Source organism: Triticum aestivum, chromosome 4B (genome assembly GCF_018294505.1).
Source record: "Triticum aestivum cultivar Chinese Spring chromosome 4B, IWGSC CS RefSeq v2.1, whole genome shotgun sequence".
NCBI lineage: Eukaryota > Viridiplantae > Streptophyta > Magnoliopsida > Poales > Poaceae > Triticum > Triticum aestivum.
In genome coordinates this window covers 395,793,278-395,811,031 of record NC_057804.1, presented here as the reverse complement: position 1 = coordinate 395,811,031, position 17,754 = coordinate 395,793,278, and positions in this window count along the sequence as shown.

The following is a 17,754-nucleotide window of genomic DNA, read 5'->3' as shown; positions in this document are numbered from 1 at the left end:
AAACAACAATATGGGCTGGGCCTCCGGTTAATAGGTTAGTCCCAAAAGTAATATAGAAGTGTATAATAAAGCCCGTAATCATTCAAAACAGATAATAAAATAGCATGAATGCTTCATAAATTATAGATACGTTGGAGACATATCACTATGCCATTGGAGTTTCGATTGGATCCTTCAATTTACAAATAAGTTTGTATGAGTAAATAAAGTGATACAAGAGCAAAGCAATCATAGTTAAAAAAAGGCGCGCCTAAGCGAGCGCTTAAGCGCGCCGATGCTCTAGGCATTAGCAAAATGCATTGCGCATAACTACGCTTAATCTGTGCATAACCGCGCATAAGCATGCGCTTTGATCAGTAAAGCGCAAGGCGGTGGCAAAACGCACAATTAACGCCTAGCGATTTTTTGAACTATGCTAGCAATGGAATCTTAAATTAGAACAGTTGTTCTTCAGGTTTAGGCACTTGTTCTACATGAACAGAGTACAGTAAGACGCAAGAATATAATACTTAAAAATAGAAAATGAGCTCATAGACCTTACCACATTCTTGGCTCGGGACCAGTACAGAACAAGGCGTTCCCAGTCATCGTCTAGTAAATGTGTCTCAGGAGAACGTAAGGGAATTTGATAAGTTTCTTTGCCGGTGAAGTATGTTTTCTTCAGGTAATTCCGATACTGCCACCAAGCATTCTTGAAGATAGAAGAGGTATTAGCACAGGTTACCTCATCCTGAGTTTCCAAATCGGTCCTTCTCTATAGAGAAAAATGGGAAAATTTGTTGTATTATAACCATCATGGAGGTAGGATGTATGGGACGAAGCAAAGTAACTGTCATGAATAACATTACTTACACATAACTCTTGGACAAACACCTGCAACTGGCATGTTCCTTCATCTTCAGTATAATATTTCCAAGATGGGAAGATACGCACATACGATTTAACAACATCAAATGCGATAGATGCTAAACTACGACTAACTGGTTGTGCTTCCTCCACAGGAATAGGCGTACTAACTGGTGGAGTTGGGGTTTGTCGTGATAGTACTGGCCCTTTGGGCACTGGAGCTTCCTTACTAACTACTCTTGTTTGGGAGCTCTGTGGTGGAGATGGTGATGTGTCAGCAGGAACTGGGTTACTATCGGCTGGGGTTGGGGTTAGATTGGGTGAAGCTGGTTCTCTGTCCATCGCACTAGGGGTACAATCTGTGAGAGTTTGGGTTATGTGTGGTAGGGCTGGTTCTTGTGCATGTACAATCGGGGTGCTATATCCACCAAGAGGTAGCACTGTTTTATTTGAAGACCGTGTTTTTAGTCTGCTAGATACTGGCATCACCCGCTCCAATTCAAATGGCTGATAAACAGGAAACATAGTTGAAAATATAGACATTGTATGAGAGACATATGCAATAGATAGTGTGGAAAAAAAGGGCATGAAATAGTTGACATGTATATTGTTTAACTAAAATGGATAGCATGTCATAATTTCACATATATGATGTCTATCTAAACTAGATAGCATAGCATAACATAATTCAAAGGTATGATGAATAACTAAACAGGATCACATGACATAATACACCTACATGTTATCTAAGTAATCAGGATCGCATCATTTAATTCACATATGTGATTTATATGCTAAACATAGGGCATTCAATATGATGTCTGAACTAAGAACATGGTGTTGAATATTGTGTATATGATGTCTAAACTATGCAACGCAATACACCATATGCATGATATGAGCAGTATAACCGTGCTAATTTAGAGCATACACCTCACTGGGGGAATAGGACTAGTTATCTGTCTCTGAATCCATCTCCGAGGAGCTATCGGGACCCAACAAGAGATCTGCTTTGACAGGTAGCACTGTCTACTCTGAAGGCCTTGTTTTCACTCCAGATTTTTCCATCTCCCACCCAAATGGTTGATTCATAGGAAGAGTAGTTTCATGTACAAACATTGTCGACAAATGGATGTAATGAAGAAAAGGATGTGCAAGATATCATTCAAATATATGATGTCTGGTTAAACAGGATGGCATTGCACATTTCACATATATTATGGCTGGCTAAAAGACATGAGACTGCATAATTCCCATATATGATATAGAAACTAAACTGGTGGCATTACAGAACATGTCTAAACTAAGCAGATGACATATATGATGTCAAAAGTAGGCACTGCAAGGCAACATATGCATGATATGACTAACATCATCATGCCAAGGTAGAGCAAACACCTTGGGGGTAAATAGGAGTGGTCAGCGGCGTCTGAATCCGCCTTAGAACAGATATCTTCCTCTGGATTACAATCTGGAGAGGGGTGGGGAGGGTTTGCCATTGAACCCACCATGGAGCGATGTCTGCATGACATTGTATTGCCGCGCAAAACTCTTCTCTTTTTCTCTACATGTTCAGCATGACTGTGTACAATATCTGACATGCATATGAAAAAAATATGGTGAGATTATGTAAGGAGAGCATGTAGAAATGTAGAGTGATGGTAACAACCAGTGGATGCATCCAAAAATAATGATAGCAGGCTGATGATTGCTTTAAATTAATAAAAAGACAGATGATGATTGCTTTACTATTTGTTTCCCACCCAAGATGAACAACATAGTCATACCCTAGGTGAACCAGATATTAGACAGACATACTATTCATTGCTGCCTCGATATGTGCCCGACAACTAATTTAGAACTCAAGTTTGAAGATTAATTTGGACCTGACTTGGGAGTCCAAGAGCTGAACAGGACGATAAAGTAGCAGGTAAGTTTAAGCAATGCATAACATAAGCAGAAACAAAAGAGTGTGACCTCTCTTGTGGACCCGTGTACTCCTCAGGTTCATCTGCTGAGTTGATGATGGTGATGCCGTTACGGTGGGTGCCGACGGAAGGGAAGGAGATCTGAGGCGGCGAAAGACGGTCAGGAGTCGTGATGTCTGGTTTGGTGGATGCTTCTGTCGATGGAGTAGCTCAGGTGAGGTGGACGACGTCGCGGCAGAAGCAGGACAAACCACACAAAGTTCCCTTCGACACGTACCTATAACTGAAGTAATTCCGTAAGGGCTCATTTGGCTTGCATGATTCTTAAAATGCAGCGATAGGAAAAACACCGGAATAGGATACGAAAATGCACATGGTAAACAGAGCATTTGTAAACACATGATTTCTGTCAACTTGGGTGTTTGGTTTACAGGAATTGGATGAGCAGAGGAATGCAAAGAAACATGGCCAAAATAAAGTGAAACCATATGAAAGCATGTACAGTTAGAATGTTACTCTGGCACTAAAGCACTTGGTCTTGTTTTCATGCATAGGATTTTGAAAAGTAGGTCCAGGTGGATGTTTTGCTTCATTCCTTTCAACAAAATGCAAGAATAATTGGGTTGGTCGCTGAAGCAGTTGAGGAAGAGGTGGCTGTCGGAGGTGTGGAGGAAGATCTGAGGAATCTGTAGACGGCGTCCAGGGCACTGCTCTGTTGTGATGGATCGTTCTGTCGTTGGAGCAGCTCCGGTGAGCTGTAAGACTTCAAGGCTGAAGCAGCACAGACAGACATCGTCAATCTCAAGTGGGATTCTAATAGCATGTCCAATAGTTGATGTAAACTGGATGTAAAATTTATATCACCAAAAACCACCTGACTACAACAGATGAGGTAAAAACTGTTGACTCTGAACTTAAATATCGAAACTAAAATTTACTGTGGAATCTAAATGCTACTGTCAAAACTGAACGCAATGGTAGCAGAGAGGCAGTTCACATGTAGTTTAGGGAGGGCCTGCAGTTCATCTTCAACCTGCACCCCCCTGAGCCGCCAGCCACCACCGGCCGAACCGCCGGCCCCAGCGCCGCCTCGTCGCCCCGAAACAACTCCCCACCGCCGCCCCGGCCAGCCTTCTAGGCCCCCCGCCCCCACCCTGAACCCTAAGATAGATAGTGGGGTACCTCTCTGGCGAGCCCCCGTCCCCACTGCAGGTTGTTCTTCCTTAACTCCGGCGAGCCCCCCAACCCCTGAAAATCGACTGACCCAAAAGTCGATTCAGTCGACTGAAGTGTGGCTAAATCGGAGCAGAGCAGCATCACGAGCGAGGGGGAGAGCAGCAGCACGAGCGAGGAGGAGTGCAGCAACAGCTGCTGCTGGGCGAGCAAGCGATCGAGCAAGAGCCGGATCAGCAGCAGCGCGAGCGAGCGAGTGAGAGCTGGAGAAGCAGCAGCAGATCCGGCTGGTATGGACGCCGCCACCGAAGGGGCCTCGCAGTGGGGGAGATCCGCCATGGAGATGTCGCCCACGGCGCCGGCTTCAAGGTAGCCACTCCATGGGGGTGCGGGATGGAGCACCGTCATCGCCGGGAGGTCGAGTTAAGGAGAAGGTGCGATGCGATGAGTGTACAACCTCTTTGGTGGCGCCGAGTAGGCCTCGGCTTCGTCCGAGGAGTCGGTGAGGATGTTGCGATTTCAATGGAGCACGTTAAGGCGGCGCTGTGGGGATGGAGCAGCCGCGATAGACGAGGCAATCGTCGGAGCAGCTCCTTGGAGGTGGAGGACGGGGCAGCTGAACCAGCGGGACGCCGGATACTCATCCGGGGAGGTGGACGAGGGACGTCGAGCTGTTGCGGTGGACGATGTCTTCGGGGAAGAGGCTCTGGCTGGGCAGCAGTGAGGTGGCGTACGGAGGAGGGTGGGGTTTCGCGGTTGGAGCAGAGAGGTTATGGCGGCCTGGGATTTCGAATGGCGAAAAGGGGGCGATGGGAGGGGGTGAAGCATGACTTAGGGACGCGCTTGTCCAAAATGTAGGGTGTGTTACAAAAGTACCCCCCACCGATTTGAACTAGCGGCCCTTTCGGCTCAGGGTTAGAAGGGGGATTTTGCGTGTCGGGATGTGGTAGCTGGAGGGAGTTTTCGCGCGCGTTGTATTTTTGGGATAGCAAGGCGCGGGTTGTGAAGGCGCCAGTTTTGGGAGCACGATATCTGAATTTTCGGGATATAACAAGACGAGGGTTGAATTTTAGGGACAAGCCTAATGTGTAGTAATATTGTACTTGTACGTACCAAATCAATTCGCACTTCCCTCAATCAAAAAGAAAATGAAAAAAAAAAACTATTCACACCACACAAAGAGAGAGTCTTGCCCCGTTTTACTATACAAATGCTATTCAAAGCTACTCCCTCCTTCCATCTATATAGGGCCTAATGCGTTTTTCGATGCTAACTTTGACCAAATATTAGAGCAATAATATATGACATGCAACTTACACAAAGCACACCGTTAAATTCGTCTGTGAAAGGTTCTTTCAATGATATAATTTTCACATTGTGCATGTTATGTACTATTAATCTTGTCAATAGTCAAAGGTGGTCTTAAAAATCTCATTACGCCCTATATAGATGGAAGGAGGGAGTATGAATCCATGTTATGTCCGATTAAATTTTTTCGCTTGCTTTATAATGCATGTAACCTACTCATACCAACATTTTAGTGAATTCCAAATGTCTATACTACCGCTGCAATTCGAACTAAATTTGAATTCGTTTCTCTATTTCAATAAGAATCTACAATCATGATTGTTGCCAACTTCACCCATCATTCGTGTATTACCTTAATAACACAACACATTATTACTATAGAGATAGATATGAACTATGTGCTACATGAACTCGAATTCTATTTTTTGAATACACTTGTTGTTGATTCCAAATAATAGTACATTTGATGTACTAACTATATATTCATAATCTAAACCATGTTCCATATGTACACTGTGTTTATTGATGTCTACTACACAACCTTCTTCTTGTAGAGGTTGTTGGGCCTGCAAGTGCACAGGTTTGTAGGACAGTAGCAAATTTCCCTCAAGTGGATGACCTAAGGTTTATCAATCCGTAGGAGGCGTAGGATGAAGATGGTCTCTCTCAAGCAACCCTGCAACCAAATAAAAAAAAGTCTCTTGTGTCCCCAACACACCCAATACAATGGTAAATTGTATAGGTGCACTAGTTCGGCGAAGAGATGGTGATACAAGTGCAAAATAGATAGTAGATATAGGTTTTTGTAATCTGAAATAATAAAAACAGCAAGGTAACAAGTGGTAAAAGTGAGCGTAAACGGTATTGCAATGATAGGAAACAAGGCCTAGGGTTCATACTTTCACTAGTGCAAGTTCTCTCAACAATAATAACATAGATAGAACATATGACAAGCCCTCAACATGCAACAAAGAGTCACTCCAAAGACACTAATAGCGGAGAACAAACGTAGAGATTATGGTCGGGTATGAAACCACCACAAAGCTTTTCTTTCGGATCGATCTATAAAAGAGTTCGTACTAGAATAACACCTTAAGATACAAATCAACCAAAACCCTAATGTCACCTAGATACTCCATTGTCACCTCAAGTATCCGTGGGCATGATTATACGATATGCATCACACAATCTCAGATTCGTCCAACCAACATAAAAGTACTTCAAAGAGTGCCCCAAAGCTTCTACCGGAGAGTCAAGAACGTGTGCCAACCCCTATGCATAGGTTCCCAGGTGTCACGAAACCCGCAAGTTGATCACCAAAACATACATCAAGTGGATCAATAGAATAACCCATTGTCACCATGGTTATCCCACGCAAGACATACATCAATTGTTCATAGAAGACTCAATCCGATAAGATAACTTCAAAGGGGAAACTCAATTCATCACAAGGGAGTAGAGGGGGAGAAGCATCATAAGATCCAACTACAATAGCAAAGCTCGGGATACATCAAGATCGTGCCATAGATGGAACACGAGAGAGAACACGAGAGAGAGAGAGAGATCAAACACATAGCTACTGGTACATACCCTCAGCCCCGAGGGTGAACTATTCCCTCCTCGGTGAGATCAAACACATAGCACCAGGAATATGAAGATGGCCACCGGTGATGGGATCCCCCTCCGGCAGGGTGCCGGAACGGGTCCCGATTGGTTTTTGGTGGCTACAGAGGCTTGCGGCGGCGGAACTCCCGATCTATCTTCTATTCTGGATGTTTTAGGGTACGTAGGTATATATGGGTGCAGGGGGTACGTCGGTGGAGCTACGGGGGGCCCACGAGGCAGGGGGCACGCCCAGGGGGAGGGCACACCCCCACTCTTGTGAGCACCTCCCGTATCTTCTGACGTGGAGTCCAAGTCCATCAGGTGGGTTTCCATCCAAAAATAACTTCTCCAGTTGATTTCATGCCGTTTTGACTCCGCCTGATATTCCTTTTCCTCAAAATACTGAAATAGGCATAAAACAGCAAATCTGGGCTGGGCCTCCGGTTAATGGGTTAGTCCCAAAAATAATATAAAAGTGGATAATAAAGCCCAATATTGCCTAAAATAGTAGATAATATAGCATGGAGCAATCAAAAATTATAGATATGTTGGAGACGTATCATTTATCACAGAAAGTATAGTGCCCCGCCCCCTACATTATGACAAGTATTTAGACCTAAGTTGCAAAAGCCACACATTAACCCAAATTATAATCAATGTTCTACATTATGATATCTTCTTCAAGTATCCGTATCCACTTTTTTATAATGAATTATGATCTTTGTTCGTCTTTTACACCTTCACGATCCTCTTCTATTTGTAGCTAGCTAGCGCTAACTTTCTATCGTGCATGCACACGCCTGCCCCCCTCTGACCCACCCTTAGCATCCCCTCCATCGCGCACGTTCATTATTTCTCTTTAGGTCGTCCACCAACGGTGTGTGTAGGCCCCCGGCTCCTTCTTTCCGGCACACACCGGTCGATATACCTCTCTAGCCAAGTGTGCCTACAGCAAACACATATATACTTCCCCTCTTCTCTTCTCACCGTCCATGCCCCCCATGTCCAATACGATTCCACGCAGGTGCACACTCCCGCCCCTCTTTTCATTGATCACATACTCGCACACTCCTCCCCCCTCGACATGGTAGGCCTCTCGCACCACCTCCTAGCCACACCCTCTCCCCTGTCTGCCTCTCTAGACCTTATTTGCTTCTAACACATGCAGGCATGTATATGAACTGATCTCCCTACATATAGCCAGGTCGGCTATAATTTGTTTTCACCAAGCACCGATACACTTACCTTACTAGTTATGTCTCTCCTTTTCTCGGACACACGACGGTTGATCTTCCTATGTAGTTATGTATGCTTACCACAACCATATCTTCTCCCCTCATCATCCTTAAATACCTCCTGACCCGTCTCTCACACGCACGTGCAAAGACAGACATACATCCCCCGCCCTCTCTTATTGATATTGCACTCATACCCTCAGTTTGTCTAGCAGGCCTCTCCCACCATTTGTGAGATGCCACTCCACCACCAACCCTCCGACGCTCTACTTAGTCTTTTTCCCAACCTTATTCCTCTGCTACACATATCCATGGATGTCGATCGATCTCCCTCAATACATAGCTAGGTATCTCTCCTTCCCCACACATATACTAGTCGATCGGTCTCTGCCCCCTCCCCCCCCCCACACACACCGATAGTCAAATGTTGTAGGTAGGTATCCATGCCACGGAGAAAAACTGCACCTCTGCCCTCTCAAATTCCAGTAGGCCAGCCGCCCTGTATCTTTGACGTGGGCAAACACAAATTCGATGGCACTCTTTATCGATCGTGCAGCCACACACTTCATCCCTGTTTTCAATTCTATCGATATCTCACGTCCATGACTCCGTTTCATACACATTGCATATGTTACGTTTTTCTGTTGAGATATCATCAACACATTGCCTCTGTTTCGCACAAACCATCTCTCTCACACCCACCCATGTACGTACCTGCACCAAAAGAAGAAGTGCATGCAGGACGCACGTACTCACATCTCATTCCCAGCCACACCCGCGCGGGTACACGGTGGAGTTCGTTTCTGTACGAAAAGGCAGCCCACGTGATAATTTGACGCGTGTAGCGGTTGTTTACTCGAAGGAGGGTCAGGTACCACGCCTAGACGGAACAAATTTCGACTTGACGCGTTAGCATTAAATAAAGTTATATATTCCTCAATGGCACGTACAAAATATAAAATGATTGCCGTGGGGAAAAAGGAAAAATGGGTTTGTCTCTCGTCATACCATCTCACATAAGGCCGCCGTGGCCTCTCTCTCTCTCAGCGTTGGTCAGTGATCCGACCGCATCCCGTCCGCCGACGGAAAGGGAGGATGTGCATCATCTCTCCGTTCAACGGCGTTGAGGCAGCACATCCCAATCTGCGGTATCCGCCGTTCTCTTTGACCAAGCTCCGGCGCGATAGGGCCTTCGCCACTTGCTCGTTGCCGCAGTATGGGCAGATCCCGGTCGCCGGCGCCCTCCTAGTAACATCCCGACAACCCTCAGGTACAGCTTCCTCCAGCCTTGCTCCACTGCCCATCTTCCCATGTTGCTGCATGTGGATCTTCTTAAGTTGTTTTCTTAAATCGTATCTCGTCCGACGTACTTTCCATCTTGCAATCTCGTCCTCAAACCATTTTTGATAAACCACCATGTGCTATCTTTCCCTTATTACATGGAACATGCTTCTTTTTTGTTAGCATATGTGTCTTCAACTCATGTTATTGGGCAGTAATTGTTTCCTTTCGACCTCCTTTTGCAAACAAGGCTATCCATTTTCACCTCGTTGCTATTGCGACTTTTTGGAGAACTGCACAAATCTTTTTTGGCTACAGAGCTGGGTGAAACTAGCTGCCAAGCAATGAACATTGTGCCAAGGAAATGGAGCCATGCCTATGAACAACATCGATTGATTATATTTTTTTCTTTATTTGTACACCTTCTCACAACTTTGTCTTCAGTTGTGATGTGAATATTGGCGCTGATCTGTGAACCATTGAGATGCATTAGCCATGGTAGTTTCATTTGTATTTGATGGAATGTTGTAACGAGATAATCTCGAGGCAAGACACATGAATCCTAAGTTGAAACCTTTTTTTTCCTGCGGTGTTGGGGATATAACTATTTGTGTAAGCCGCCCAGGAGGGGCCGGGTTACGCAAAGAAGACTCATCAGAAGAAGCCCAAGACCAAGCATGAAGATGGCGGCTCAATAAACGGTCTAAAGCCCACAGGTGGCTTAAGGCCCATAGTGGTAAACCGCCATGATGATATGACTTGTAGCATAAGGTAGATTTAACCAGTCATCGAGCCGGACACTGTCTATGAGCCGGCCGGGACTCTATAGGCCGCAGGGCGTCCACCCGTATATATAAGGGGACGACCCGCTGGCGGATTAGGGTAAGAAACAACTCATCGAGAACCGGGCATAGCATATCTCGCTCCCTGGTCATCGAAACATCAAGCAATACCAACCCAACTAGACGTAGGCCTTACCTTCACCGTAAGGGGCCGAACTAGTATAAACCTCCTGTGTATCTTGTCCTGATTAACCCCTTCAAGCTTCCTAGTTGCGATGGCTCCACAATTAAGTCCTTTCATTAGGACATCTGACGTGACAATTCCATGACAGTTGGCGCCCATCGTCGGGCCAGCGCACGGTGGATTTGAGTTCTTGAAGGGCAACTTCGAAGGGCTCAAGGGATACGTAGTGGGCCGGATGACCAAGAGTCGTCGCGGTAAGATCTACATCGATGACGAAGGCTGGGGCCCCGACGCCGACTCAATTGAGTACGGGTACCGGGTCCCCTTCGGCGGAATCCACGTCTTCATCGGCCGGATTGGTGAGCCGGGCCCTGAGCCGGACTACTGCATCGACCTCATCGAGACGGCTCAGTGCGCGAGACCCGGCCGAGTTCAACCCGTCATGAAGCATGCCTTCGTGGGCTGCATCCACGGAGAGGAACTTTCTGAAGGATCTGAAGATGGTGGTGAGACGGCCGTCCTCTCTGACGGTGATTCGTTCGCCGGTTCAACAGATTCGCTGTACCAAGTGCAAGACGGCGTGCTCGGAGGCTGTTCTGATGGCACCAGTATTCTGGACCTCTATGAGCCGCCAACATGGGCAGGAGTCTTCATGGCTGGGACTCAACCCGGCCAAAATTCAACAGCTGCAACAGCAATAACATCCGGGACAGGAGCGGCCGGGGCAGGAGGCCATGTGCGCCTGCCGGCTCAGGTGCTGATAGATCTCATGGATAAGCTGACGGCCCTGTTAACCGCCACGGTTATTCCTGCGAATAGAGATGATCATGACACGGAGGTGGCACGGCTACGCGAGGAGATAGCTCGGGCCAAGGAGGCCTTGGCAGCTGAGGACACCAGGTTAGCCACAAAACGGGCGGCTTTGGATGCACGGGCACAGCGGCTACAGTCAGAAGCCTACCTGCTCAAGATGAGCCTAAACGCGTCTAACAAGGTGATGAGGAGGAGACATCAGAAAACCCAGTCCCGTTTACCTCCGGTTTATGATCCTCGGAATCTTTTTGCTACACCCGGGGCCGGCCCAAGTAACCCGCCAGATGCAAATCAGTTTATGACAGCCGGAACAGGGGGTCCGGTTCAGCCTCGGGAGATGGCACCTCCTCATGGGAGCATGGCACCACCCCGTTACGTGCCGATACCGCCGGGTCACTTTTCCAACCCCAAGGATAACTTAATCACAGCATCGGCACGCTTGGCGGCTCTCCCAGCGGACGGTGATGATCCGACAGCAGTGGAGACCCGGAGGGTCAGAGAACTCCTCCAGGCGGCCCTGGCTCAGCAAGAGACTTATTCTTATAGCCGGGACAGGATTCATTCAACTCCTCCGCCTTGGTTAGCACCGCCTCGTCAAAACCGAAGTCCAAGTTACAACAGGCACATGGAGTCAGAAGCTTTGTCAAGCAATGCCCAGCGCCGTAACCATCCCGGTGGCTATAATCCGGTGCAAGACCGAATACATCAGGAGAACGAGCGGGCGGCTCAGCTAGCGGCTCAACAGGCGGCTCATCAAGATTTCCCAGAGTGTCCGACGACTTCTGTTGAGACGGGAGTAGCTACTAGAACCGGTGGTGTTCCTTGCTTGGTACCGTCTCTGCGTAATGTACGTTTGCCCAAAGATTTCAAGGGACCTCGAAAGGTACCGAATTACACGGCTAACTTACAGCTAGGAGCGTGGATCGAAAGTTATGAGATGGCCATGGAGTTGTTGGAGGTCAACGACGCAGCAATGGCTAAGTAATTCACCATGATGTTAGATGGAATGGCCCGGTCTTGGTTAAAGGGTTTGCCACCCAATTCCATTGGTTCATGGGCAGAGTTAAAAGCCCGTTTCATCCAGAACTTCAAAGACACTTGTAAGCAATCTATGTCGATTGTGGACTTGACAAATTGTAAGAAGGAGGAAGGTGAATCCACGACTCATTGGGTACGCCAGGTCAAGGAGATAATACATTCATCTGACAAGATGGACGCCGGCTCTGCAGTCCTCATGTTGGAGAAAAATTGCCGCTTTGAGCCGCTGAGGCAGAAACTAGGGCGCCTTAAGCGTGATTGCAACGATATGGGTATGATGATGGCGGCTTTAGTCAAATACGCCGACTCTAATAGTACCAAGGATCCCGCATCTGATGAGGAAAGGACAGGGAAGGGAAAGAAGAACGGCAATGGAAAGGGTCAGCAGCATAACCCAATGAATCAGGGAGGCAATAAGCATAAGGCGGAGGGTAACCCGGAGTTTGTAGCCAACACCAATGCACAGGGTAACAATCAGAGACGTAAAGGCAAACCGCACCCTCGATCTGGCGGGTCAGGCCCATCTCTTGAGCAGCTACTCAATGAGCCTTGCCCGAGACACGGCACCCGAGAATGACCCGCCACCCACTTATGGAAAGATTGCGCGATGATGAAGGCTTTTAAGAATTCCAACAAGTTTGGTGACAATCCTGGGTCCGGCGGCGGTTCAAGAGCTGGAGGTTTTCATGGCCCGGGAGGTGGTTCAAATTCCGGTTTTCGGGGACATCAAGGCAGCTATAATCAATAGTAGTCTGGTCAAGGAGAACAGCAGCAGCAGCAGTCGGGTTATCAAAGCCATCCAAAGCAGTTGAATAGTGGGCAGTATCATGTGTTCACCACTAGTTTATGCAAACGTGATCAGAAGGTTCATAAGAGGGCCGTGAATTCTGTTGAGCCGGTGGTTCCTTGCTATTTGAGGTGGTCAAAACATCCCATTGTATGGAGCAGAGAAGATCACCCTCCACGGGTTTATAATCCGGGTCAGTTAGCCTTAGTGGTGGCGCCTCAGGTTGGTGGATATATGTTCACTAAGGTACTCATGGATGGAGGTAGCAGCATCAATATCCTCTATTATGAGACCTTTCGACGCATGGGGTTAACTGATAACAATTTGAGGATATCCAACACTGTTTTTCATGGAGTGGTTCCTGGTAAGTCGGCTTACCCAGTTGGCAAGATTGAACTGGAAGTGGCCTTTGGAGATGAGTATGACTCCAGGGCTGAGAAATTGACGTTTGAAGTGGTCAAAATCAGGAGTCCGTATCATGCTCTGTTTGGGCGGCCGGCTTATGCTAAGTTCATGGCATGGCCGTGTTACCTTTCTTTGCAGCTCAAGATGCCGGGTCACAAGGGCACCATCACTGTGCATGGGAGTCGAAAGGTAGCCTTGGAGTGTGAAGAAGGCGACGCGGCTTATGCTGAGTCTGCCTGTGCAGCGGAAGAGCTAAAATTTTATCAAGATAATGTTGACCCGGCGGATATGACCTCCCTGAAGAAGCCAACTACAGAGCATGACCCAGTGTTGAAGTTTAAATCGGCCGCTGAGACGAAGCTTGTTGACTTTACTCCAGGCGACTCTTCTAAGAAATTCAGCATCAGTACCAATTTGGATCCTAAATAGGAAAGCGCGCTCATCAAGTTCATCCGTGAGAACCAGGACATCTTTGCATGGAAACCTTCCGACATGCCAGGTGTACCGAGGGAACTTGCTGAGCACACTCTCAATATTGATCCGAAGTATAAGCCGGATAGGCAGTTTCTTCGATGGTTCAACAAAGAGAGACGGAAAGCTATTGGAGAGGAAGTCGCCCGGCTCTTAGCGGCCGGGTTTATTGTTGATGTTTTTCACCCGGAGTGGTTGGCTAACCCGGTGCTTGTGCTCACGAAGAACAGCACCTGGCGGATGTGTGTGGATTACATGGATTTAAATAAGGCTTGTCCGGCTGATCCCTTTGCTCTCCCCCGTATTGATCAAATCATTGATGCTACGGCGGGTTGCGAGCGTTTAAGCTTTTTGGATTCTTACTCTGGTGATCATTAGATCAAAATGGCAGTTAAGGACTAGGAGAAGACGGCTTTCATCACTCCGTTTGGAGCCTTCTGTTATGTATCTATGCCATTTGGGCTCAAGAGTGCTCAGGCGACTTATCAATGATGTGTGCACAACTATCTCCATGATCAAATTGGACGTAATGTTCATGCTTATGTGGATGACATCGTGGTGAAGTCCAGAGAAAAAGAAACCTTGATATCTGACTTGAAGGAGACCTTTGATAATCTCCGGGTTTATAAGATGATGCTTAACCCGGCCAAGTGTGTATTTGGTGTACCTGCAGGCAAGCTCTTGGGTTTTCTGGTCTCAAACAGAGGCATTGAAGCTAACCCGGAGAAGATCAAGGTGATTACCTCTCTGGCTAAACCGGCTTGCATCAATGATGTTCAACGACTGGCGGGTCGTGTTGCTGCTCTAAGCCGGTTCATAAGCTGGTTAGGTGAGAAGGCCCTACCACTGTATCAGATGATGAAGAAAATGGACACTTTTATCTGGAGTGACGCGGCTGATACTGCTTTTGAAGATTTAAAAAGACAGTTGTCTGAGCCACCGGTCCTTGCGGCTCCCATTGATAAGGAGCCGTTGCTGTTATATGTGGCTGCTAATTCACGAGCCGTCAGTGTTGCCATCATGGTGGAGCGTAAGGAAGCTGGCAAGGAGCATCCGGTTCAACGGCCGGTTTACTATATCAGTGAGGTGCTCATTGAGTCTAAACAACGGTATCCACATTGGCAGAAACTTGTTTACGGAGTGTTTATGGCAAACCGGAAGTTGAAGCAGTACTTCCAAAGTCATCCTATAACTGTGGTAAGTTCTGCCCCCTTGGGAGACATCATCCAGTATAGGGAGGCCATAGGACGAGTCGCCAAGTGGGCTATTGAACTTGGGCCTCATGGTTTGAAATATATGTTGCGTACTGCTATTAAGTCTCAAGCCTTGGTGGATTTTATCAATGATTGGATCGAGTTGCAGGCACCTGAGGAGAAGCCAGATAACACATATTGGACTATTCACTTTGATGGGTCCAGGCAGTTAGAAGGCTCGGGGGCTGGAGTTGTTTTAACTTCCCCTCGAGGTGACAAATTTTGTTATGTGCTCCGGCTTATGTTTCCTTGTACTAACAACACAGCTGAGTATGAGGCCTTACTCCATGGTCTCCGAATGGCCAAAGAGATGAACTTGAGCCAGGTAAGATGCTTGGGCGATTCAGATCACGTGGCCCAACAGGTATCAGGCAAGTGGGACTCCAAGGATCCCCTTATGGCGGCTTATCGTCGTGAAGTAGATGATGTGGCTGGGCACTTCAAACTTATCAAGTGGAGTACATTGATCGAAGGAAGAATGAGGCGGCTGATGGTTTAAGCCGGTTGGGATCTCAACATAAGCCGGTGCCACCTAACACCTTCCTTGGTGTTTTGCATAATCCTTCTGTCAAGGTGCCTACAGAGGAAGAACTAGCAGTGCCAGACCCGGAGGGACAGCTGGTGGCAGCTCTTCACGTCATCCCGGATTGGGCAGTGCCATATTTGGCCTATATGACCCGGGGAGAGTTGCCTGAGGATGAGACCTTGGCAAGACAAATTGTCAGGTGGTCCAAATCTATGATGATTGTTCATGGCGAGTTACATCACCGAAGTGTCACTGGGGTGTTTCAACATTGTGTGTCGCCTGCGGAGGGCCAGGAGATACTTCGTGAGATCCATGAAGGAGATTGTGGGCATCATGCCGGGTCAAAATCTCTTGTGGCCAAAGATTTCAGTCATGGTTTCTATTGGCTGACGGCTCATGCTGACGCGGAGGATCTAGTCAGCAAATGTGATGGATGTCAAAAATTCACACGACGAGCTCATGTGTCGGCTCAAGAGTTGAGGATGATTCCAATCACTTGACCGTTCGCAGTCTGGGGGCTTGACATGGTTGGACCTTTCAAGAGGTCTAAGGATAAAAAGACACACCTCCTGGTGGCAGTGGATAAGTTTACAAAGTGGGTTGAGGCAGAGCCGGTCAGTAAGTGTTACGCAGCCACGGCGGTTCAGTTCATGAAAAGGGTGATCTTTCGTTTTGGCTTTCCACACAGAATTATAACTGATAATGGCACTAATCTTTCCAAGGGTGCCATGGAAGAGTTCTGTCAACGAGAACATATCCGGCTTGATGTTTTGGCTGTTGCTCATCCTCAATCCAATGGTCAAGCATAAAGAGCTAATCAAGAGATCCTGAAGGGTATCAAACCCCGGCTCTTTGTCCCCTTGCAGCGGACCCCGGGTTGTTGGGTGGAGGAGTTACCCTCTGTACTGCGGAGCATCAACACTATGCCTAACAGATCTACAGGTTACACACATTTCTTTATGGTGTATGGAGCAGAGGCAGTCCTGCCAAGTGACATCCGGCATGACTCACCCTGCGTGGCGGCTTACGTTGAGGCTGATAACGAAAAAGCTCGTCAGGATGCTCTTGACTTGTTGGATAAGGAGCGAGCCTTAGCAATAGCCCGCTCAGTGATTTACCAGCAAGACCTGCGCCGCTATCACAGCCACCGGGTTAGAAGCAGAACCTTTCAGGAAGGCGACTTAGTGCTCCGGCTCATCCAGGATCAGTCTGATATGCACAAGATATCCCCTCCTTGGGAAGGACCCTTTGTGGTTAGCAAGAATCTGAACAACGGGTCATACTACCTCATCGATGTTCAAGAGCACAAGGATTCACGTAAATCGGAGGAGGAGACCCACCGGCCGTGGAATATCGCTCATCTCCGGCCTTACTATACTTGAGCCACCGGCTCTCAAGATGTATATATTTTGACAATGTATATATTATATAAAGCAATAAAGCAGGACCTCTGTCCTTTTTATCCTCAAAGGTGTATATGTCTTCTTTATCAGGTGGTGAAAACAACCAACAGGGAGCGGATCATATCTGAATCTGGCTCTCCCTTTGGTCCGGCTTATGATCACATCTGAATCTAGCCATGATCACTTGGGGGCTTCCTGTTCAAACATAGGTCATATTCAAACCAAAGAGAACATAGCTGTCGATACTCACTTGATCGGCATACTGCCAAACCCACTTGGGGGCTTCTTGATCATATTTGAATCATAGCTTAACCCCTTTGGGTCTGACGTGGATCATATTCGAATCACCGTCATTAAACAACTCTTATGGTCACCTGGGGGCTTCCTGTTCAAACATAGGTCGTATTCGAACCAAAAAGAACATAGATGTCGATACCCACTTGATCGGCATCGCCAAAGCCACTGGGGGCTATGTGATCGTATTCGAATCTTAGCTTAACCCCTTTGGAACGGTTTACTAATCGTATTCGAATCAGAAGCCTTTGAACATTGTTTATTATCCATTACATTTCATAAGCATAATTATTTGATTATCTTGAGACCTTCTTGAAAGCATTATGAGATGGTTGTTTCCGGCTTAATATTGATCACCCCAGGTTCGTAAGTATCAGGTGAACATTATATGTTTCCAATTTTCAGGAGTTAACTTTACCCGC